We start from the raw sequence: 25,765 nt of genomic DNA, 5'->3' as shown, positions 1-25,765 counted from the left end.
TCTAAATATGGACACTGAGCTGGGACGATGTCACAGATCTGAGCCTCTGCACCTTCACTATACGTTTGTGTATGTCAGGCCTGTCCTGTATCTCTCCACCACCTGATCCAACACACCACCAAATCCTGATCAGCTGATCATCTCTGCTCCTCTAATCACCTGAATATCCAAGTATCCGAAAGTGTCCATCGATCTGACAATACAATTGTAAAACCGATCACTGACCTGTGCCCTAATGTGTTCTGTGCACTTGTGAACACACTTCCTTATGGAGTACGTTTATTAAGGACACTCTTTCATTAGCACACAGGTTCAATAACACAACAAATAACCTCCAATAAACCTTTTAATAAACTGTCATTGGAGGCTGATGTGTTCTCTCTTGGCTTGTTTTCTTGTTGTGTGCCACACAGAAAATAAATGCATGGTGTCTTAACTCACTGATACGGGGATATCAATGAGCACAGAGTCCAGCCAACGATGGCACAAAGTCAAACCTCCTTCAAGGAAACTGGAGAGTCCAACACTGGCATTGAGGCTACCCCAACAATATCAATATGGTGTAACTTCCTGCTCTAACTCAGGCTCCTTCCCCACAAGAAAGATGATATTTTATGTACTCGAAGTCAGACCTGGAATCTGCGGGTCAGACTTCCTGGGCCCCCGACCCCTGACCTCTGAGATTTTCATGTCTTGTATTTTATAATATTTATCTTTTGTTCTCCTGCCAAAATTGTAAACACTGTCATCATGCCATATTGCACTGTTGTTCGATCAGCTTCATTAAATATACTTTTATATATACTTTTATCCTTTGTTTTGTTATACATCCATGTAAATCCTCATATGAAATTATTACAACCAACTGGTAGTAAAACAAAAATAAAAAGATTGTTCAACATTTTAACTGCAAATGGTCAAAACATTCACTTTATTTGCCAAAAATTATACTTAAAAAGGGGAAAAAGAAGTGTTAATAGTTTATTTGAAAGGTCAAAATATACCAACACATCTTTTTATTTTAAATCTATTTGTTTGTGCATTAATTTTTTTTCTAAAGCCAGATGTGGAAAAACAGGCTGCATCTACATGCAGGTTCTTGTGGTCAGTGGTCATCATATTTGCATTATCTTTCTGAGTCACAAGCAGGGAAGTGTTAAAGTTTCCTAGAAGTGGTGGGCCAGTGATGTAGGTGTGGATGCAAAGGATTATTTGAGGTGGTGCTGATCAGAAGTATAAAAATCAAAGTGTCCAGATCCAAACACACTTTGTTCCTCTGTGACAGAAGTGAACTAGAACTCACAGCAGCATCTGAACTGCAGAAGAGATCTCTGCTCATCTCCGTCTGCATTCCTCTTTTGGTAAGAACTTATTATGTATCATTTAAAATGATTTTCCTTTTAAAGCTGGGCAGCAGGCTCACGTTGAACATCTCCATAAACTGTCATAATTCTGCTGCTACACTAAACACTGCATTCGGTGAGCACACTAAACTTACGTAAGCTGTATATTTGCACGGTGAGAGACCTGTTTTTGCTGATTTGTGTTCAAATACAACAAGATCTTATTTAAACTGACTGTCAGATGTTGCCTATCCAGTTATGTAATGAACCCACTATATACATGAACCACAGACCCTTCACCACATCTTCATCACCTGCTGTTCCAGACAACCAACTTATACCTGAACCACTGCAGGTTAATCATCATCATTAGTAAAGGAAAAAAAGGTGAGTGTCTTATTATTTTTATTTTGCAGTGTGTCATTGTTACTACAGAGCACACTGAAACATGTGACAGGAAAGAATAACTGAGTGCAGAAAGGCATTTATATTAAATCGGATTTAAACTTTGTTCTTAATGAACCGGATCTATTATGACCTGGACTTTTATCTATAAAATGGGCTTGTGAAACCCAGAGAAAAACTCTCTCAATATATCTGTAGATATAAATATATATTTATCCAAATCACATCAAGTAAAAAAGGCAAAATGACAAAATTAAAAAAAGAATAACAAAAAGTATAAATGAAAACACAAAATTTTAAGGCAAAAACAAATATCTTGATGTCTTAATACGATGAATATAAAATATAAAGTAATACAACAAGGTTAAATATCTAAACATTTAAACTACTTCAGCTTTTCAAAGCTTCTTTTTCCAGTTGAAAATGACATCATCACGCCTGAATCTGCTTCCAGGAGCCGTCCAGATCAGGCTTGTTCAGGATATTTAGAAATCGTCCTAACAGTTGAAAAATAAAAAATAAACTGAGAACAAAGTAATATATATGATTAGAAATAAATAAAAAAGAAAACTATAAATAAAACGACTTCTTTCATTTAAAGAAAAAGGTCTATCAGTCCTCTTGTCGTGTGTGTTTGCAGCTCACAAAGACGACTTACTGAGCTTCAGGATCCAAAAGGATGTATCTGCCAAATTCTTAATGTGGAAAAACGTCCATGTGTTTTCTTCTCCAGGAGACGATGAAGACACTGTTTGTCTGCATGATGCTCGTGCTGCTCTTTGCTTCCGGATTTTCCAAAGTGAACAATTTTCAACCAAGCGAGCACCGACCTGAAGAAACACCTTATGAAAAGTTTAGAAGACAGCATGTAGATGCTAAGATGACTGAAAAGCTGTGTAACACAGAAATATCAAATAGGAATATCTACAAACTTGACAACAGTTGTAAGGAAACCAACACATTCATCCTCAGCATTCCAGCAAAGGTCAAATCCATTTGTAGAGGTGATGGGAGGTACGATGAAAATAGCGGCATGACGTATAGTACCGCAACGTTTCGCATAATTAAATGTAAGCTAAAGCATCAGGGAGCCAGGAAACCCAGCTGCCAGTATGAAGGCAGGCTTCTCACCAACAGGATCATTGTCGTGAAATGTGAAGGGAAGTTACCTGTGCACTTCGATCGGGACCTTCTACCCTCTGAGCGCAACGATGGCGAGCAACTGTGAGGAAAGAGTGGTGTGGAGGGGGGGCGTGGTCTGCGATGCTGCTGCAGGTCAGATGGATGTACCTGCGCTGCATTTGCTATCACGCCTCGCCAACTTAAAAGGCTTTGTGCTGTTGTTGGTGTTGTGGATGTGTTGGCTGGCAGTCCACAGACAGACTGATTTACACAACTGTGGAAAAAATAAAATTAATAAATAAAATAAATTGGAAAACATAGATGTGTCATTATTTCATATAGATTTCAAATAACATACCATTTGATGTCAACATGGTTTAGTTGCATTTGCAGTGCTCGTGCTGTTATATTCTTATGATTCTGTTCATTTTATGAGTGTATCCTTCAGCCTTGCTTCACATATTTACTGCTGCTTGATCAGCTTTAGTCCTGCTAGCATCAGCACAGGTAGAAACAGATCACACATCAGAGAATCGGCCGTGCATCTAAATGCAAATGGAAACTAAAAATGAAAACATAGATAACTGAGCTGAACTTCATAGATCTGAAAGTTGACCAATGCATACATAGTGCTAAAAATCAGGTATCGGGAAAACACATTATTTTATATTATGCTGATGTCAGGGCTCTGAGTGCGGGCAGGTGGAAATGTGGATCCAAATGCAGGACTCCGAGACGAAATGTAACTAAAACCACAGCTTTTATTGCTGGCATGAAACAAAAACAGAAACCAAACCATGAAACCAAGCAGGAACACACAGGCAGGGTCTGAGGGTACGACGCGACACCAAGCGTGGGAAAACACAGGGCTTAAATACACAGGGTAGTAATGAGGGAATGGGCCACAGAAGGGAGACACAGCTGGGGGAGCTGAACTTCATAGATCTGAAAGTTGACCAATGCATACATAGTGACAACACATTATTTTATATTATGCTGAAGTCAGTTTTTATCCAATTTTATAACTATATCATATAATAAAGTCTGTTTTGAAGTTTACTATGGTAACAATTCATCTTTTTAGGCTTTTCAGAAACACTGTAACTTCATAGGTATGAACCAACAAACCATTTTTCATCATGACAATAAAAAATACATCTAAAGGAGATAAACATCACAACTGTTCAACCAAGCATTAAGTCCATTTTGAAACAAAGAACGATGTACACTCAGCCAATCACATGGCAGCAACTCAATGCAGTGTAAAAGGTGAGATGTAAAATAAAACAATTAAAAATATTAATTAATCTTAATCAATCTTAAAATATGAAGCAATCTTCTAACTCCCCTTTACATACAAAGCTGTGGCCAACCTTACAAACCATTTTGAATTTTTTCCAGCCGAGGCGTTCAAAATAACCAAACTGCTAATAGTCACGGTTTAATTTGGGCAGCTGCCTGCCTAATATAATGTAAAATCATCACAATATTTTACACAAAGAGAGTAAATGTATCCTTGTACTCAGCTAAGACAGCTGGGCTGCTGTGGCTTGTGTTTATGTTCAGAGTGACATCTGATTTAAAAGCAGACTGTCATGGTTGCGGCTGTGTGCAGGCAGGATGAGGACCCAAACGCAAGCTCACGGAGGCAGGAATGAACTCAAAACACAGCTTTATTGCTGGAGAGAGAAACCATACAACCTAAACAAGGAAACTATAACGTAATACACAGAGAAACACACGGCCATGAATGAGGGAGAACGCGACACAGAACTGAGGGAGACGCAGACATAAATACACAGAGGGTTAACGAGGGAAGTGGGAGCACACGGGGAACACAGGTGACACTGATAATCATAACAAGACACGGCAGGAGTGAACGCAACACTGACGGGAGACTGTCAAAGTAAAACAGGAAGTACACGGAGGTTCAGAGAGGAGGAGAGACAGCACGGGGAGAGCACGGACATAACGGGCTGGGAAAACATGGAATAAAACTCAAGGAGGGGAAACGAGGGCTCACAGATAAACAGAGGGGCACACAGGAGGTAATCAAATAAGGAACATCTTAACAGAAACCATGGCATAAATAAAGAACAACACACAAAACATATGAAAACTAAGAATGCTGGGCCAACATGGCCCAGGATCATGACAGACAGCAAAAGACACTGAGCAGCATATCAGTCAGCATGGGAAAAATGCCATAGATTTAAGGAACCAGGCTAAAATAATTGGTTTCTAGTGGGTTCTATTGTAAGTGCTCTATATTTCAGCATGACATACTGTATGCATCCTACACTGAGAACCCTTGAAGCTGATCATCAGGGTATGCTGTGTACTTCTTACACAGAAGATAAAATAACATGCAAAGATTTTAGATGGTTGTGGTTGGTCCTTACACACAGATGTAAGGTCAAAAAAACAATGGATCGTTCACAGACGCTGGTCCAGTGGAACCCACTTCCACAAAGGCTGCACCTGCTCTGGCAGAACAGGAAGCATCAACTACAGAGTAGCTATTTTCATAATTAAGACATCAACTATAGGTGTTCCCAAAATGTGCCATGTTGTCTGCACACCTGACAGCTCAATAAGTCCTGTGTTGGTTACAGATGGTGGTTGTTTCCAGAAACAGCACTTGCATAAAACAAGTACAGAGCACTTTATGAGCCAACCTGCTTCTTTAATGAGCATTTAGGTTGTTTGTATTCAGTGTTCACAGATAATATGCTCATTAAAAGGGGGGATCCACTATGTCCTTCTTCACAATCCTGTCTGCCAACTTTAAGAAGAAATCAGAGTGACGCAGAAGCTTTAAAACAGTGTTCAGAATAATCAGTGATGCTTTTATCTGAACTGATGACAGATAAAGATGAACGTGAGTGTGGCAGAAGAGTAAGTTCTCCCTCTTTCTTGGAAGTATACAAAAGTCTGTTGTTTCTAAAAAGTTCATAAACAAACAACAAGTTCTTACAGAATGAGACGTGAAGCCTGGAGACGAGCAGTTCAGACACGCTGTTATTAAATTCTACCTGAGCAGGTTATAGTTCACCTCAGTTACGGAAGAACAAATAACACTTGGCTCTGGGAGCTTCAGTTTTTATACACTGTCGTAGCACCACCCTAAGCCATCATTTGCATCAACACCTACATCACTAGCCCAGCAGTTCTAAGAAACTTCTCTGTTTGTGGTTCAGAACCTAATGTGACACCAATGAGCACAACAGCATGCAGCTGCAGGTTGTTGTTCATACCTGGCTTTACAATAAAGAGCCATGTTTGCAGGCAGCTGTTTGAAGTTTTGTGTAAAATATCATTTTTATAGAAATAAACCAAATGTGTCTAAATATATTAAGTAAACAATCAGAATAAGAACATTTTGAAATAAAATCCAAAAACTGCATCTGGCTTAGTTTTTGTTGAATAAATAATGACTCTGTGTAATATGTCATGTGTTGTATATGTAAGTTGTATTTGTACAATGAAGCCAGGCTTTCTTTGTGTTAGCTGCCTGACAGAACCTAAAACTCTAGTCAGAGATTGCAGGTGTCACAACAGACATGATCAGCTTTCTCTGTCGATCCTATCTTTCTGTTTCACACTCTGTGCACTCATAGAAAAAAATCTTTAAAAAAAACAATCACATGACTCTTCTTCCACACAACATGATCCCTGAGTGCCGCCTGCTCCAACCAGACATGTTCTCACAGCGACGATGGTGATAATTAAAATCTACAAAGAACGTGATAAACATTATTAAAATGCAGCACTGTTAAAGCAACGTGATTAATGCTGCATTAAAACGAGCCTTTAGCACATAGAGATGATTCAACAGTTTCATTTGACTTCATTGTTTCTAAGGCAGATGCTACACCAGTGAAGGTGCACTTAGTTTTCACACACTGCTTCTGCATTGTGTCTTAGTTTTAGTGGATTAAATAATGACACAGTGTTTGTTTGTTTTTCTTTAGTAACAAATGACCTCAGACCAGCTTATAATATTTTATAAACAAATAAGCATAAATGCATAAACTCAGCCTGGAATCACATGGGATAAACATGGGATGTGCATTTTTTTATTTGTTTTGTGTTACTGAGTCTTGCAAGAATGCCAACCTTACCAGCAGCAGCTTGGTTTTTTTGTTTGTTGTTTTTTTAATTGAATGAGTGCTGAAAGTTGAGCAACAGCTGTGACAACGAGAGAAGATGGAGCCAATCAGAAACAACTGTGAAAATGTACAATATGCAAGCTAAGAAAGCAAAGTGTAGCAATGTTGCCATCATTTTTGTTATTGTGGGATTTTTTTCAACATTCACTGAAAATCACTTCTCTCATATTTCCTCTTTATTATTTTCATCACTGTTTAAGAAACGTAACAAAGTCTTATAAAGCATCTAAACCAGCATCATGAAGTGATGTTTAAAGATGGCAGCAAGCTCACAGCATCTCTCAACTCAAGAGCAACATTCAAAGTGCACAGGCTGAAGGAAAGTATTGATTTTATCACATGCAATTACAATACGCCTTTTCATCTGTATCTGGATGTACAATGGGTATCGTTGTTTGTCCCAGCAGTTTACAATACAGAATGTGCACGTCTGTGGGGCTTTTATAAAGATTTCTATTTGCATTGATACGATTGCTTGGATCACAAATTGTTCTAACTTGATTAAAGTCACCAATGATAAAGGTATTCTTGCGCTTACAGTTACCATTATTATCTCTGTTTGCTATCAGATCATCACATCCCCCTTGTGGGATCATGTTGATGATCTGCTGGTTTTCTGAACACGTCCGTTAGTCATGCAGAGCACAGTGCCAGAGAGCGCCACCAGCAGGAACATGGAAGTCTTCATTGTATTTCTATATCGAAAAAGTAAACAGAGTGAATATATAAATCAGTATTATTTCATTTCATTTATTAACTTGTTTATTTTTCCATTTTCCTAAATGTTAATCGTGCTTAACTATTAAAGTAAAAATACAGATAGATAGGAAACTCTCTGAAAAGTCAAACTGTTTTCAGTGAGTTTATATATTTGCCAGAGGAAAGGTCAGAATCTGCATATCTGACCACTTTGAATCAATTTATATCTAAACAGAAATCAGTAAAAGTTCAAATCAGTTTATCAATATCCTCACTTATGAGGATATTGATATCCGTATAACTGGAGTTATTATAGATTTTCATACATGACATTTGTGAAAAAGGCGAGGGTGTCAGGGTCCCTGTGTCTACCCGGTCGCCTCAGTGTGGCTACATGTGTTTTTTTGTTTTGATTTTGTCCCCGCTCTCTCCCTCCCTCCTTCTCTCACTGCCTGGGCGGAGCTCATCTGTGGGCTCCTGCCCTTGGCCCACGCACCTGGTGACACCTGTGGCTCATCACCCAACAGTGTTCCAGTCCCCTTATAAGATGGCAGCCCTGTATTTCTCGTCGCTGGACCGTTGCCGACTCTCGTCAGTGTTAACCCCAGCTCAGTTCGTTCTCGTGTTTCCCTAGCGATCTTCTTACAGTAACCTTTTGCATCTCTGTGAATAGATTTCCCTGGACCTGCCCCTGTGTTACCTGAGCGATCAAGTGTGTGAGGATTGGAGCGAGCTTTTGTGTTTCTTGTGGAGTGTGAAGAGGAGCGTGGAGCGTGGATGGAGTGAGGACTTTGGAGCGTGTGTGGACTGCAAGTGTCTTTCCCCCCTCCTGTTCGTGTGTGGATTCCCGGAACCCGTCTTTTCCCCACTGTGTAAATAGATCACCTGGTGCTTCTGTAAATAAAAAACCTTTATTGTTCCCTACTCAGAGCCTACGCGTGAGTCCGTTCAGTCCCGTTGTGACAGAGGGTAAGGACGTAAATCGACTGGTAAAGAGGGACTGGTGAAGAGTCTGCAGCCGCAGCACCGATCCATCTGTCCATCTCCTGTTCCCTTCTCTGATCACTCGTGAACAAGACTGCGAGTTTTGTAACTTAATAAAAGCAGTAATTTGTTTGCCAGAGTGCCCCTTCCACGTCACACCCTGTTCTTTCCTTCTTGTCTTATATGAAAATTCACTTTGTGTAGCTTTTTGAGAAATTGTTAAACTTCAGGAAGATTCTGAACATGCCCCATCGTTTAGCCAGCTCTTTGGAGCTGAGCAGGTTCAGGCCTGTTGTTGTAAGTTTTATAAAACGATCTCATTTAAACGAATAATCCAGCTGAAGCTTCAGACAGCCGTCAGACAGTGAAACACTGCCATCTGCTGGACGCGAATAACAAAGACGCTGCTTTGACGGGTGAGGGAGTTTCAACAAGTCTGCAACGACTCAAGCATCAAACTACAGAACTATTCTAGCGGACATGGTGCTCTAATGACTGCTTCATTAACGCAGCTCAGAAAGGATCAAACATATCAATAAATCATAAAACACAAAACGTCTCTTATTGCCCAGGGCTCAGGAAGTGAGTGTGTTCCTTATAGCCCAACACGTTCTCACTCCCAACTCGTCAAACGTGTGACGCATGGTCAGGCTCCCTCTGCTTCACTTATGGACCATATGGACCACCAGGTAAGACCATTTAAACGGACAGCATTTATAGAATGACTATTAAAAGTCAGCGAGTGTCAGTAATGTTAATGTGGTTATGTTAGTAATACACCGAGTGCTAATATAACAGCTTTAAGATGCATTTGTAGATGTTATTACGTGTTTTACCGTCTTTATGGTGCTAGCTTAAAGTTACGGTGTAAACGTTAGCTTATATTGGAGGAAAGCTGTTACTGTTTAAACGATGTTAGCACAGAAATATTAGCTTCTGTCATGACTGATGAAGTTACCAGTTAATAAAGTTTCCAGTAAAGTGTTTAATCGCAGCCACAGACTGACAGCAAATATCTCGATTAGCTTCAGTGCATCTGTAATAAATATGTGCAAGTTTCAGTGCTTCGTTTAAACTGTATGATACTTATACTGACCCAGGGTCAGTGTAAAATACAATCCTAGCTGTGTGAACAAAGCCTGGCTGCTTTAATCCTGCATGACAAACCTCAGGATTGAAGGATATAAAAAAAACAACAACAGCAATAGAATAATATTAAACACAAAGTGAACCCGTCTTCCTTCATTAAATAGGTTCTTTTAGATGTTAAGGAGGAATTGACTTAACCAGGCTGGCGGAGAATGAAGACAACCGGACACCTGCAGCAGATGGGGAATCAGTGAACTTTTATTGAGACAGAGACAACCTCTCAACACAGCTCACATCAGGAGATTCCTAATATTTGCTGTAAGGATGGGTATATATTCTCTAAAACTTACAGGAGGGGGTTGTGAGGAAAGTGCTGCATTAGCAGAAAAACAACTCCATAAAAGGAAATCGGCCTTGGGTGTTCTAGTCTCTTCGCTTGCAGATATCATGCACCTGCAGGATGAGGCGATCGCTTCTTATCGCTCTCAAGGCCAAAATCGTGAGCACATTTTTATTACACAGTTGCACAGTAACTTTAAAGCTGAACAATATTTAAAGCTGAATAATGTTTGACCAGATTATATTTTCTTCAAATCCCCCTTTTGACCCATCTTAAATGGGTCAACACACAAAAATAAGTAACATTCAAAGGAACACAGAGACGTGTCGAAGCCTGGCTCGAAAAACTCCTCGGGTCTTATCATTTGTCTTTATCTGTCATTGCAGATGAGGAGAAAAGAGTCCAGGCACCACCCTGCCCAGGGGTCGGCTGCAAGCAGTCTCGGTTCCCGATGAAAGCAGTAACAGCTGTCCTGCACAAAAGGATACAACGAGTCAGTGCAACCAGGGTAGTGACACAAAATTAACAGTACAGTTCCTGTAACCCAGCAACCAAAAAGCATAAGTAATGATAAAAATGTGGAGAGTACAGAGTATACTATAATAATGAGAGATGTAAACGTGAAAATGTGAAAGAATAAATCAACCGTAAAATAAACCCAGAACGGTAACTGCTAAGGACATTCAAAAGTGAATATGGTAAAACGTGAGGAAGGGGTGTGGAAAAAAAACAATTTATATCCAGTGGTGGGAGTACACATTCGCTCAGGCTTAAGTCCGGAGACCCTGAGAACGTCGCTTAACCCTCACAACCCGACCAGACACAGTTCAACCAGATATATCCTTCAAGAGGAAGTGGGTGAGGGAAACAATTAATAACAAGTCTAATACAAAACACCACAGAGAAACAACCATTCTAGAAGCATTTAAACAAGAGAAAGACGATAATGTTCGTCACCCTCACGATCAGAGTTTTCATCATCCGTTGGCGAGGAGGTGGGAAGTTGACTAGCCAATAAAGGCATCTGCCGGGCGAGATCCTTATCCTCAGGAGTGAAAGCTGTAACAATCAGTCTCTGGAAGAGGGATCGAATGCATGGAATACAACAGCAACCGCAGGTGACTAGGACAGCAACAAAAACTGAGATGGAAACTAGGATGGAAGCTACAAGGGCCTTATATTTGCCAAACATGTTAAGCCAAGAGTCCCACATGGCAGTATCAACGCCCGAGTGTTCCTTCATTTTAACAGTAAGAGCTGTGAGACCAGTAATAGCTTTAGTGAGGGAACCATCAGGAGCTGTGTTATTGGGGATATAGGTACAGCACTCCTGACCAAAAAGGCTGCAGACTCCGCCTCTTTCTGCGAGGAGAAAATCCGTTGCGACCCTGTTTTGGAAAGCCATTAGGGAAGTGGCAGATAACTGTGCGTGCACAGCTTCAAAACCATCTCGAGTGTAATTAGCCAACAGTTGCACATTAAAGTGAATGTAGTTAATTCTGTCTACATTCGCATTTATTTCAACCATCCAAAGTATCGAGGCCCATCCTGCTTTAACCTGGTCTCGCAGTTTATATTCATCGGGGACCCCACGGGGTATACCTACAGCATCAATATAGGTTGGATTATGAGCTGAACCTGGGATTAGAGAACGTTTAGAGCGGCGTTCAGAGGAGGATGGGAGGCCAACTTCGTGTACTTCTATAGAGAGATCTACTGGAGTGACTAAAACAGGTAAAATAAGAGTTATGAGAGCGCAAAGACCTGACGCATCTCGAGGGAAACCATCATATAACTTGTTTTTGCCACACCACCACCACAAATCAGCCCTAGCCGTAGGTCGGAAGTTTGGTTTCATAACCGTCATCTCAGTGCACCAAGAAGAGTTCAAGCTACCTAGTTTTACTGCATTGCCAGTCAGGTTAATACAAGTGAAATTGTTCACAGCTACATCTGAAGAAAAGAAAGGTGGTTTATTAGAGACCGAGCGTTGAGTTTTAGGAAAGTGGTTTTCCAGATATGAGCAATGACCTCGTTTTGTATTGTTCATAAGATGCAGGAGGCATGCACTATTGACTGGCGCCGGTACAACTCTTAAAGTGGGGCGGGCTCCCATACATACTATGCAGTCGGAAGCCGTCTTGTCAGCAGCTTGTTCAGCTAGTAGTAACCAGTTGTTTGTTGCTCCAGAAATACCGGTTAGAATTTGGAAGAGGTCATCTTTAGACATTTTATTTGTGTCTACAATGCGTATTCGGCCGTTTCTCCCCCCGTTTGTATATGTCACCGGAGGGCCATTAAAGGTGGGGTTATCATCTTTAACTACAGAGCTTGGAGCTGCACCAACGCTAGGGCATATTTCCATTTGCCAATACAGGGCGGTGCGATCAGTCCAAGGGGCAAGTATAAATTGTTGACAGGAGGTCAAGGCCAGATCCTTTAGGGTAAAAATTAAGCCTGAAAGATCCGGTTTTTTTGCTATTCTAAGCATATTTTGGTTTCTCCAGTGCAAAGCCTGACCCCTAGAGTGCTTGGACCAATCGAGGTCCGTTTCTGACACTAAACTGGACCACTTCCACTGATGCCAACCTCCCAGGGTTATATACCACACTGAGGAGGAGAGATGTACTGCAAGGTTAAAAAGATCCCCCCCTTGGTCTTTGGTGACGGGAGTGACTGGGAAGCTAGCGAAATCTATTTCAACTACCCAACTTTTATTGTTGGGGACACAGAGAGTAATCATTCTAGTCGTACTTGGGGTACAGGAGGTAACCGTGTCTCGTTTCTTTCTAAATCGATCGGGCGTGGGCAAAACTGGAGAGGAAGTGGTGGGCAAGACCCTAGGGGCTACATTTGTCAGATTGGGACTGTCAGAAGGGGGCGAAGCTTTTGAACTTGAAGGTGTCAGAAGTGTCGGGGGCCCTTCACAGATCAGGATTATGCCAATGGGAATGAGACCCAGGGCCAGGAAGCAAACAAAGACGCAACATCTTTGCCTGCCTGTCATTTCAGGGGGAAAGGGCCAAGACATGTTTACTTAGCTTGGATGTCTTCTAATAGAGGATGATGGGGCAGAGAAAGGTGGTCCAGTTCCCCCCACCTCGCCAAGGGCGTGTTCTAGGAGTTAAAGAGCAACAAAAAGTATCAGTGACACAACTTTAAATGAGCTTTCAGCGGTTAAAACTATTGCAATGTAAAATGTAAATCTTAAAAACTCAAGCCAATATAAAAGCAAAGTCATAAAAGATGTTAAAAATAGAAAAATAAAAATGTTTAGTTCAGTATGAAGAACACCCCCTTTTGTAACCAGCCGGCTTGTAGGTTGAGTTTTGGCTCCCTCAAGTGGTTGGTGATGCTGTTGCAGCTCCTTCTGACAGGTCCTTCTGCACCTCTCTCAAGGTTCTTCCTGGTTCGGTGGCAGCAGCGCACTGTGTGTAATGAAACCAGGTGTCACCCTTCCCTTCGAGCCTGACAGCGTGGGAGGTCCGCTCTGTTATGCGGTAAGGGCCTGTCCAGCGAGGCTCAGCCCACTTTCTCTTTGTGACTTTCAGGAGGACGTAGTCCATTCCAGGTGTAGCCGCCTCTTTCAGCTCTTGCTGGTTTCTTTCAGCGACCTGTGAGGAATACTGGGCAACAAAACTGCGGAGCATGTTATAATATGTCCTCGGATCGAGGTCTGAATCAGCTTCATCCGACATTAACAGGCGAGAGGAGGGGCCAGGAAAAGGCCTGCCATGCTCCAACTCAAATGGAGTGTAACCAGAGGTTTGATTTACTGAGCATCTTATGGACATTAATGCAAGAGGCAATGCCTTAACCCAATCTAATTTGGTCTGTGCACAGATTTTAGCCAATTTAGTTTTTAGAGTTTGATTCATCCTTTCCACTTTCCCCTGGGACTGGGGGTGGTAAACTGAGCCAAACTTATGTTTCAAACCTAATGCGGCTTCAACCCTCTGCAGATCGTGGTTCCTGAAATGTGAACCATTGTCCGACCTTATGACCTCGGGAAACCCATGCTGTGGTATATAATGATTAATCAGACACTTCACCACAGTTCTACTGTTTTCACTTGCTGTCGGCCAGGCTTCTGGCCAACCTGAAAATGCATCCACAGCCACCAGCAGGTACCTGTAACTACCTACTCTGTCCACCATGTCTGTGTAATCAATGATTATTTCTTTCCCTGGGCAAAGTGGGATGGGGAAGTACCCTGCTATTGGCTTGAAGGCGGGCTTGATTCCAAATTGGTTGCACTCCTTACAGGTTTTAACCATGTATTTTGTCATGTCTTTTAGATAAGGGTGCCACCAGGCGGCTAAGTTCCTCATCATTTGTGCAGGTCCCACATGCCCCACTCCATGTGCCTCTTCCATTGCTGTCTGTCTGACCCCTGGCGGTAGAATGGGCCTTCCATCTGGGCCACGCCAAACGTCTGTGTTTGTGGCCCCTCTTGTTACCCATAATGATTTTTCCTGGGGGCTGGCTTTGTCCTGTAACTCTCTGATTGTGGCTAGGCCTAGTTGTATGGGTGGTCTTTCTGGAGGGGGTGTGGCTTCTGGGTCCATTACCATAATCAGGGAGGGTAAGTAACCAGCTGTCTGCTTAGCTACTAAGTCGGCCTGTTTGTTACCTAATGCCACTAAGTCCAATCCGGCACTGTGTCCTTTGCATTTTACCACTGCCACCTTAACAGGTAACAACAGTGCTTCCGCTAATTCCCTCATTTCCATCTCATGTTTAATAGGCTTTCCGCTGGCTGTCAAAAAACCAGCTCTTAGCCACTGCTTGAGCTCCACATGCACTGCTCCCACAGCATAAGCTGAATCACTGTATATATTCACTTTCTGTCCCTTTCCCATCCTTAAGGCTTCAATCACCGCTCTCAGTTCAGCTCTCTGTGCAGACTGTTGTCCTGTCAACTGCTCTGCTTTCACTGTTTTCCATCTCATGTCTGTCTGTTCCACTATTGCCCATGCAGCCTTCAACATTCCACTTTCAGTTCTGAAACAACATCCATCTGTGAACCAATCTTTTTCTGCATCCATTAGAGGTTCTGCCTGCAAATCTGGCCTGATTTTCTCCTGTACCTGCACAACCTCTTCACACATATGTGGTTCCCCCGATCCCATGTGATCAGCCATGTTTATGCCTTCATGTGAGTAGGTGATGTGTGGTGCTTCCAAAATGGTACTGAGGCGTCTCTGCCTGAGTGAAGTGAGTGTGAAGGCCTGTGAGGAGACGTAGGCCACCACACTGTGTGATGTCAAAATTTTTAGTGGGTGGTTCATCACTATGTGTGCTGTTTTCTGAATGATTTTTGCAAGTCCAGAAACGTGTTGTGTGCACGGTGGGTGGCGTTTTTCAGTGTTGTCAAGCATTACGCTTACATATGTCAACACTTTTCTCTCTCCCCCTTTTTTCTGGAACAGGATACCATTGATATGGGTTCCAGTTCCAGAAACATCAAGATGAAAAGGCAAAGCATAATCTGGCACAGCAAGGTCAGAGGCGACAGAAAGCTGTTGTTTTAACTTTATAAACGCCTGTTCTGTTTCTGTAGTCCATGAGAGGGGAGCAGAGAGGTTTCTCATGCCTTGTTCATTTACCAAAGCGCGCAAAGGGGAAGTAAGGCCAACATAGTCTGGGACATAGGTCCTGCTGTAACCAGTCAGGCCCAAAAATGACAACATGTCTTTTACAGTTAGAGGTTTTGGATGGTGCAAAATGGAGTTCCTGTGTTCTGGGGACAAGGAAATACCGGACTGTGAGACCATGCGGCCTAGAAAAGAAACCTGTTTTCTTGCAATCTGTAGTTTGTTTTTGCTCACTTTAAAACCTGTGTTGGCCAGGTGGTGAAGTACCACTCTGGTGGCCTCCAAACAGATGTCAGCCGTGGGGGCAGACAGCAAAAGGTCATCCACATATTGTATTAACATACAGTCAGATGGTAGTGGGCAGGTTTGTAAAAGTTCTTTCAAACACTGATTAAACAGTCCTGGGGAGAGGGCAAATCCCTGTGGTAAGCGAGTGTAACGCCATTGTCGGCCTCTAAATGTAAATGAGAAAATGTCACGCAGTGACTCACGAAGTGGGAGGCAGAAAAAGGCATTAGCCAAGTCAATGCAGGTGAACCAGGCATGAGATGGTGGGAGGTTGGTCAAGGCAACATAAGGATTAGGCACAGGCAAAGTAGGAGTGCCAAGTAAGGCATTAATCCTTCTCAAATCATGTGCCATTCTGAACTTCCCCGTGCCTTTTTTCTCAACGGGTAGGATGGGCGTGTTCCACTTAGAGCAGGAGGGCTCCAAGACACCGGCAGTGACCAAACCAGAAATTGTTTCTGCAATCCCAGCCTCAGCCTCCGGTCTGTGTGGGTACTGAGGCTGCCACAAAGGGGTAGCAGATGACAGTTGAAAAGAGACTGGCTCCACATCAACTAAACCTACATCTGTGGGTCCATGGGACCACAAACAATCTGGAAGAGAGTCGAGTAAAGGCGCAGCATCACAGTGGTCTGTGTGTTCTCTGCCATGTGACCCGCTGACCACTCTATGTTGCAGTGTTGAGGAATTAAAGCAATCATTTAAAATTTGGTATGTGTTGGTAGATGGAGAAAACAAAACCTGTGGGAGTTTTGTAGGTGTCCAGTCAGTGGCCGCAAGGGAACGTTTAACCATTCCACCCAGCTCCTTAGCCTGGTGTCCAGGATGTAAGGCCAGTGACACATGGGGAGCTGCCTCATCAGACATCATGTACCACTGTAATTGATCTGTTGTAAAAGTAACCGCTGCTGCCACTCCCTCCGGTGCCGCAAAAATGCACGACATGTTCAGAGACCAAGCCCGCCCCTCACACTGCTCTTGGAACATGTGCTGGTACCAGGTGGTGTCATGCCTGTCATAAAACAGTGTAACATGAGGTGGGTCAGGGGGAGGGACATAAGGATGTAGGAGTGAGAGCCACGGCCGCCATTGCTGAAAAGCAGTACAAACTCCTGGTTCAGCAGGTGTTTCAACTTCCAATAATGCCCAGTAGATGTCAGCAGAGTCCGTCAAACAGGAGGAGGGTTGCAGCAGAAACTGACCACCTCCCTCTGGCCCATCAGAGCAGGGAAGTACAACCCCAGTAGGGAGAGTCACAGTTAGGCCTTGTGAAGAGCAGAGTATTGTGGCTCCTAATTTAATCAACAAGTCTCTTCCCAGTAAATTCACAGGCGCCTGTTTTGAACAAACATAGCTGTGTAACAAGGTCTGATCTCCAACCTTTGTGGGTAGGGGCACGGTGTAAGGCAGAGTTTTAGGTTCCCCAGATATGCCCACCACTGTAATCACTCTGTCAGTAAGTCTTTCACGAGCAACATCCTTAATGGTGGAGTACGTAGCTCCAGTGTCCACTAAAAAGCTGCTTCTTCTTCTATCTACAGTTATGGACAGCATAGGGTCCGCCGTTGTCCCTTCACCGTCCTGGGCAGTCTGTGGGGTGTCCTATAGCTGGGGACCACCCTCGTAGTACTCCCACCCCATCACAGGCATCTGTGGGGCCGGGGGCACTTCAACTAAAGCACCACGAGGTCCACCTCTGTGGCCAGGATGCTGATAGGGCCCACCACGGGCTCCCCTGCCTCTTCCAGCAGCCGGGTTCAAAGGGCACGCTTTAGCCCAGTGTCCAGGTTGTCCACACCGGAAACAAACATACATCTGGCCTCCCCTACCACCTCCCATCTGACCCCTTCCCCTGAAACCACCTCTGTTTCCTCCAAATGGGGAACCTCTCTGCCCATAAGGGGCCGGGGAGTGATAAGCACCATACTGGGGGGGCTGTGGATCAGTTGGCCATGGGTTCGGATACAAATCAGGGGCAACTGGACCAGGAGGGGGAGCCGCAGCGGCCACAAGCTGCTTTTTAGGCTTGTCACCTTTTCCACCCAGGTCGTTTTTAGCTTTCTGCAGCTGAACCTTCAACAGTTGCAACTGTAAATCTTCGACGCTCTCCGCTTTATCATCAGACTTAATCTGCACTTTGTTAAGATTAAAAATCAAATGTTTCTTCCAGATTGCAAAGTCACAGTCCTGCAAATCAGGATTATCCTCCATTTTCTGGCTTACTGACTCCGGAATGCCCCTCAGCACCGCCCTTCTAAACCACATGCTCTGTGAACAAGTCCTACTGGGGTGATGACCTGTATGGTTCACCCAGTCTTCAACAGCCTGATTTAGATAATGGGTGGGATTTTGCTTTCCCTCCCATTTAAATTTCTGTAAGGTGCCTTGATTTTTGGGTGGGAATTGTTTGCGCAGGGCCGGTCCAATAAACCTCAAGGCCTGCATTAGTGGCACCTCGTTCTCATGCATGGTAGTACCCGCATTTTGTTCCAGGTCCGCTGCCTGAGATCGGGATGTGCACCTAGTTATAATAGCTCTAAAATCTCCCAGTGCGAGGTCCTGTCCAGCTGTGTATTTATCCAAACCAGCCAACCAGGCGTTCCCTCCCTCCATTATGTCAGGGAGTTTGTCCACTAGGGCCTGGACATCTCCGAATGAATAAGGTTGATACACTGGTGTACGTTGCGCTTTAGTCTGGACCAGGGGAAACATGCCTGGAGGCTGAGGCACAGGGCCCTTAGATCTAGTCTGATATCCTAAACTGGGAGAGGTAGAGAGGGGTGTATTGTTAAGGTCACTGAGTTCATCATCAGTATCCTCAGTTTTTCCCCGCCTGGTGGGGTAGCAGTGTCAGCAAAAACGTGGGCTAAACTCATCTGTGTTTCCGGATCCTGACGGCCCACCAAAGACATGGTAACTGTGACATTTGGTGAAGTGCCAGGCTCAGTTTTTGCAGTAGCGGTCAGATCTCCCTTAACAGCGACAGGAGTGCTGGCAAAGGGGTTGGACCGGGAAAGAGGGGCTGACGCAACACGATTATTCACCTGGACCACTGACCTATGTTCATTTAAGCAGCTGCGTAATGCTGCTTCTAGATCAGTTAATTGTTGTTCAGTGGGTTCCTGTCTGTTCATTCGAACCGCAAATGGTGCGCTCGCAAATGGGTCAGTTAGGCCCTCAGATCCGGTTCCAGAACAATGGGACATAGAAGAGGGGGCTCTACTACTAGCTGAGGATGTCGCCGACAGAGAGGAGCTTCCTGGGCAAAAATGCTTGGTATCTATGGGAGTTGGAGCTACGGGCGGTTCTTCTCCAATAGTCATTATTCCACCAGAGATATTAAGTACCGGATATATGCCTGCTGAGGGAGGAGTTGAGGCAGAATAGGGAGGTGGCTGAGACCTATTTTTCTTCATGTGTGGTTTTGCAGTTTCCCATAAACACACCCAGTGATTAAATTTAGCTTTGCGGCCTGCGTGCTTAACTGCTTCCTTTCTGTGTCTCACCCCGCTCATCACACCTGCACCTGCTGCTGCTGAGTTGGCTTCTTCCTCTTTCTCTTTTGCCTGCATAGCCTTATTCTGCCAAATTATTCCCCAATTACCACTACTCCCCTCGTCCTTTCCCTTTTCTTTCATTAACCTTTCAGCTGTTTTCCTCAATGACTCTTTCTGCTTTTTTGCTTCTTTAGGCTGGTGTGTGGAGTTGATGACTGTCTCAACACATGTTAATTGTTCTCCCAATGTGCTAAGAATAACACCGGGACCCCAACCATCATCATTAGTTTCTCGATCTAATTCTCCATCCATTTTACTGTCAATGGAGGAGTGTTCTTTTATTGATTTTAAAGGAGAATTTGGGCCAGCTGGGTTTCTGCCTCTGTTAGGCACTAACAGCTGGGGCGCTGCTTTAAAGGTGAGTCAGCACTGAAATATCCCTTCAGGTGTTACCAAGCTTCTACCAAACCGGAGTCTGGCGGGTAACCTTGCCTAGAGCTTCCTGATAGGGGTGCTAGTTGGTTGTCACCTTGTTCACACGTCTCATTCACACTTCATACATTACCTGCAGTCACTCATTACCCTCCTTATGTATGTAATAAATGTGTAAAAAAAAAAATTCTATGTGTGGTGTATTATTTTAACCAAAAGAGGAACCTAGTTCCTTTAATTGTGTAATCTGTGAACAACGGAGAACCAAACTGTCCTGCCCAGTGTTCCACAGCAAGCATTCAGCGTGTATTTATGTGTGTCCAATATCAAACAGAACATCAAAACATTTAAAACACTAAAATCATCGGGGTTTTAAGAAGAGATCCGTTTTCTCCTATTGATCAAAGGGACCCCTCCTTTGGACTCCAACCAGTACTTCTCCTTTTTAAGTTTTAGAGGATCTTTTCTAATAAAGTCCTCTGGGCCTTCCTAACCCTTCTGTAGTTTAGAGAATATTACTAAAAAATATTCTCAAGGCCTTTAACCTTTTAATTTGTTTAGAAAGGCGTTACTAATAAACCCTTTCAAGGTCCCAGACCTGCACTGAGGTATTTATCCGACACCGGAGAGCAACCCGTCGGCTGCAACCGTGGTCAGACCTCAGTTCACTCTTATCTTTATTCACTTATTCACTTATTTCTTATTCACTTATCTCTTATTCACTTGTCTGATTCTCAACAAGCCTTAAGTAAGCCAGACAATTTTGGTTATGAATTACTAGGAGTTTGGACACTAAGTATTTTTATAATGTTCAATATAGCAGAAATAAAAGGTCTGCTTACCTTGTTTTTGTGTGCACACAGCTTTTGTCCAAACTCCGTTCACTCAGACCACTGCCGATGTCCTCCCATCCGTTCCAGTTGCCCTGGAGCGGATCCTGTTCGTGACGCCAATTGAAGGATATAAAAAAAACAACAACAGCAATAGAATAATATTAAACACAAAGTGAACCCGTCTTCCTTCATTAAATAGGTTCTTTTAGATGTTAAGGAGGAATTGACTTAACCAGGCTGGCGGAGAATGAAGACAACCGGACACCTGCAGCAGATGGGGAATCAGTGAACTTTTATTGAGACAGAGACAACCTCTCAACACAGCTCACATCAGGAGATTCCTAATATTTGCTGTAAGGATGGGTATATATTCTCTAAAACTTACAGGAGGGGGTTGTGAGGAAAGTGCTGCATTAGCAGAAAAACAACTCCATAAAAGGAAATCGGCCTTGGGTGTTCTAGTCTCTTCGCTTGCAGATATCATGCACCTGCAGGATGAGGCGATCGCTTCTTATCGCTCTCAAGGCCAAAGTCGTGAGCACATTTTTATTACACAGTTGCACAGTAACTTTAAAGCTGAACAATATTTAAAGCTGAATAATGTTTGACCAGATTATATTTTCTTCAGGATGCAGGTTATTATTACTCTTTCCTGCTGGCACACCTGTCACACCTGAGAGTCAGCTAGAAACTCACAGTGACGTGGACATCATGCAAAGACTGCCAGACTCTGTAATACTGCAAATGATCAGTGACTCAGGTTATCACTAAACTTTAAACGGCACCTCTGTGTCTCTGTGTGCTGAACATCTAGGATTGAGTCAGGCTGCATTGACTGTGGGACTTTAATGTGTTAAAAGCAGGTTGAAGACGGCTCAGAAACATTTGAAGATTAAAATTTAGCATTATGGCTGCTGGTGGTTTGTAAAGCCTCTACTCAGCTGTATTTTTGTTACTAATTTATGTTTGTTGTTGTTTAACACAGATTTCAGAAGAGCAAATATGCTTAATAGTTTAACTAGATTTCATTTGTCAGTGTGGGACTGCTGAGTCACCTGAAGAACTCATTTCATTCATTCTCCACATGATGTTCATTTACAGAAATGTTTCACAGGAACTGATTTCTCCCAAAGGGTGAACTAGTGTGTTTCCATAGATTACCTCTGTATGAATGTACTTCTTAAATGAAGGCAAGTGTTTGTCCTTTTTTGTTCCTCAGGTACAGTACGTGATATCAAGGGCAGGCGGTCATCACTGGGGGTAGACAAGAAGCAGACGTACTTCCAAGAGGGAGCTGCAGTGAGGTCAGAGGTCAGAATCTGAAACAGCTCAGGTTTATATTTTAGAGGTTATAAAAAATCAAAATGTATTATTTAAAGAAACCTTTAAATAATAGTCATAATTATGATTATTATAAGAAATATCAAACATTTAAGTGGATTTTCTGTTACACATATCGTGTTAGCCCTGCAATAAACTGGCAGCCTGTCTTTGTCCTGTATCAGCTGGGATAGGCTTCATCCTCCTGCAACCCTGAATTGGATACATTGTATTCCAATTATGTAATCTGATCATTTACAAACTCAAGGTATCTAATCAAAATGTAAGTGATGCCGCCCTTGACAGACAGGGAGATTTTATTCCTCAAAGACCATCATCCAGTCGAAGTACTAGTTGCCACGTGGTCAGTGTTCTCACAACCATTGATTTTATCTCACAACTTGTTTTCACCAAAGAATTTCAGTAAGTAAATATTCTTCAATCTCTTTTTCCCCCCAGTGTCTGCAGATCAGCATCAGTGTCCACGTGAAGAACCTAGTTATGTTGCCAGTGTCAACCCAACAAAAGGTACTTTACCTTCTTGTATATATTGTGATTCCTTTACTTTTATATTTGTTGTTATAGTTGAGTTAGGCAGGGCTTTTGTGCAGTCCTAAGAAACATACTGCCTAGAGTGTTTTTCACTTTGTGGAAGAGTTTCTTTATTTTTTTTCTGTTAGTGTGTGGAACTGAGGTGCTTCGTCAGGAGCTCCTTCAGTTGTTGGAGGATGGAGAAGAGGACGCAGCCATGACTTGTGAGACGTTGTCTGAGTCAGCTGCTACTCACTGGGCGATCAGAAACATGGTGTCCTTGCTAAAGTGGAAAGAGGCCAGGCCTTGTCTTATAGACAATATGTTAGCTACTCTGGATCCACAGTCACACCGTGTGTGTCAGTGTGGCAAACAAGTAGTTGTGAGGTGTCTGGACTGCCTGCCTCTTCCATTCCTTTGTGCTGACTGTGATATTGCAGTTCACACACGCTTTGTCCTGCACAGCAGAGAGGCAGTAACAGGAGGGTTTTTGCAGCCTTCATCAGAGTTTCACAATCCAATATGTACGGTTTTTAAGTCTTATGCATTTATTGCTATGTACTATGAGTGTGTGCTGTTATTGTATATTTATTGTGTATCATTTAATTTCCAATTCTTTTTATATATATTGTGTGTTTTTAATGTTAGTTCGGCTGTTGCCTGTGCAAAGACCAGACTGTGTGTGACTGCCCAGCAGGTAACGTTGAGGTTTCACCCGGTGCAATTGTGGCTCTTGTAACCATAAATGGTAAGTTGCTCTTTTGTCACACAGTACATACACAATAGATGTGTTTGCAGGTTTTATTGCAAATTGTACATTGCTACATTGTTTTGAATTACCCTCGGCCCACAGTATATGTGGGCACCTGTCAAAGGTCATTTGGATTTACCAGACCGCTTTGAAAACAACATGGGAAAAAATGAATGTCTTTGTTGAGCCATGACTGGATTTCTCCTTATCCTTCCTAAAGGCCGTTATAACCTTGCGCTGCCAGTGGTGAGCTGCACCAGCTGTGGCCTAATGTGGTCCCCCTCAGTTAAGGACTTCCAGGGTGGTGGATATTGGCCTGGCACCTTAAATTTCTGCACCCTGTTTTCAATGGATGTCTTTCAGTCTTTCTATGACATTAAGAAGCTGCAGCAGGGATGTCACTTAAGGCCTTTGTCAAAGTGCTGGATGAACGAACAGCCCATTTTGGAAGGGTGAGTTTCTAAATTTGTCAAGTTTAAGGAAATTGTGCAAATCAATGTTTATGATGACTGTCCGTGAATATTCTGTTGTTTGTCCTCTACTTAAAAGACTGGCCGAATATCAGCTGATGCCTTCAGTAAAAGTTTCTTGGAGTGGAGTGCTGTAAAGTGTGAGGTGGACAGGATGTGCAAGGAGCCATGCTTTAGCTGCCCTGCCTGCACTCCAGACATGCTCGCCGTCTCAGTTGATGGAAACTGCAAGCTCTATCGCTTTCAATCAAATGCAAGGTACGTTATGCATTGTGTACATAAATCAAATATGGATTTGTACAAAAATTGTATTTTGATGTTTCTTTTCAAACAACTGTCACCGTGTTCGTTCAGCACTTCAGAGCAGGGGAACTTTGAAGGTGTCTTCATTGAGAAAGATGAGGAAGTTGCTGAGTTTGTGAAATACATCCAGAGACACACAAATGATGTAAGATACACATATATATCAGTGCTGTCAGCGTTAATCTTGTTAAAATGACGTTAACGCCATAACCATATACTCATACGTGTGTGTGTGTGGATACATATTTGGATGGGTGGATATTTATTTTGTTTTTCTCTTGGTGTTGTCGTAATACTATTTACTTGACTTTATCTTAATGTGTACTTAATTTTGAGTAGCTCACACTTGGATGTGCGAGGTGTACTGCAGCTTGTAGTCTTGGATACGTTTAAGACATTTTGTTATAAGGTTGAATGAATTCAGCAGTCATGTATTGTGACCTCCTTTCTATAGATCAAATGGGGAGGTGCGTTTCAGGATGGGGCCGGTTCTACAGTTGGAGAAGAGGTGGAACAAGTAAACAGTTTCCTGTCTAGGGCGGCCATCACAACGAAGTACATGTCTAAAGCAGGTGTGTGTCTGTGTGTGAGATTCCACTCAGTCTCCTGCTCATTCATTCTTATTTGTATACTAACTGAAATGCAGGGTGAACAGACATGCTGAGCCTCCTGGCTTTGGGCTGGAACAAAAGGAAAGTGGAACAACTGGGCCGCACTTTGAGCCAGAGATATCTAAAGGTCATTTTTTCAACACCCATTTTAATGTGTGTGGTAATGGGGGGGGAAACACCAGTACTCTAAAAATGTCCATATGAATGACATTTATTAATGTATTCTTAGATCATAAGGATCCTTAGAGAACAAGTGGAGAGCCTGAATGTGAGCAGAAATGAGCTGGGTGTGGATGACGACACACTGCAGCAATGGGCTGAAGGTGAGTCTCAATATAATGCACTCGTGTATAACAACAGGACCCACCATGGCCTCATTAAAGAACTTAGAGTTAAGATCTTTCTGACAGTGTCAACAAACAATGAAAAATAAGCTTGTAAAAGCAGAATTGATGGCAGAGTTGTTGCGTTTGATCAAATTGGATTGGACCTGGGTTGAAGTGATGTCGTACTAGTTGGTTTTATAAAGCTGAACACCAACATACTTGTTATCTCATGATAATGCAGCACATGAAGGCTCCAGATGTCTTATAATGAATATCATCAAGTCAGTGATTACAGAGTCCACTGTAGTTTGGTGACTGTTACTCATCCTGTGTTCTGATTAATATTCCTCTCACTTAGAAACGGATCAAACTGATGGCAGCCTTGGAGCGTTGCAGGCACGAGTAGAGGAGCTTGTCGTCATCATCAGAGTGCGAACACAAAGTCTTTACAGACAAAATGGTGTCACAGTTTCTTTGAAACGGACCGTTTGATGCTCAGTTTGTACAGCTTGTACAGCTACTTTGTAAACAGAATAAAATCAGATCCAGGTTTGTTTAAGCTGGATGTGATTTGTTCTAGCAAACGAATTGATGAGTGTAGATTAAAATGTAAATATATGCATTATGTGAAGGTGTTCCTTTTTATGATTAT

At 42.8% G+C, this 25,765-nt stretch overlaps 2 long non-coding RNA genes and 1 pseudogene across 3 annotated transcripts; 1 reads left to right on the top strand and 2 right to left on the bottom strand.

The window, feature by feature from the left end:
- Positions 1-1,939: 1,939 nt before the first annotated feature.
- Positions 1,940-2,911, bottom strand: LOC146716624 (uncharacterized). Its single transcript, XR_014919194.1, has 2 exons — positions 2,407-2,911; positions 1,940-2,245 (listed from the first exon to the last, which is right to left on the bottom strand). It is a non-coding gene; the product is annotated as an uncharacterized LOC146716624 (long non-coding RNA).
- Positions 2,912-9,261: 6,350 nt separating this feature from the next.
- On the top strand, positions 9,262-23,492 carry LOC146716622 (uncharacterized). Of its 2 annotated transcripts, none has more exons than XR_014919162.1 (3): positions 9,262-9,414; positions 22,021-22,485; positions 22,581-23,492. It is a non-coding gene; the product is annotated as an uncharacterized LOC146716622 (long non-coding RNA). The 2 variants fall into 2 exon arrangements; XR_014919161.1 differs by having other exon boundaries at positions 22,021-22,649; positions 22,802-23,492.
- LOC146716623 (uncharacterized) lies at positions 17,642-20,905 on the bottom strand (annotated as a pseudogene).
- Positions 23,493-25,765: the final 2,273 nt, after the last annotated feature.

This window comes from Copadichromis virginalis, linkage group LG3, assembly GCF_057382275.1.
Source record: "Copadichromis virginalis isolate Kocher_CV1m ecotype Utaka linkage group LG3, C_Virginalis_male_GT1.1, whole genome shotgun sequence".
Taxonomy (NCBI): Eukaryota; Metazoa; Chordata; class Actinopteri; order Cichliformes; family Cichlidae; genus Copadichromis; species Copadichromis virginalis.
This window is presented reverse-complemented; position numbering and strand designations above follow the sequence as displayed.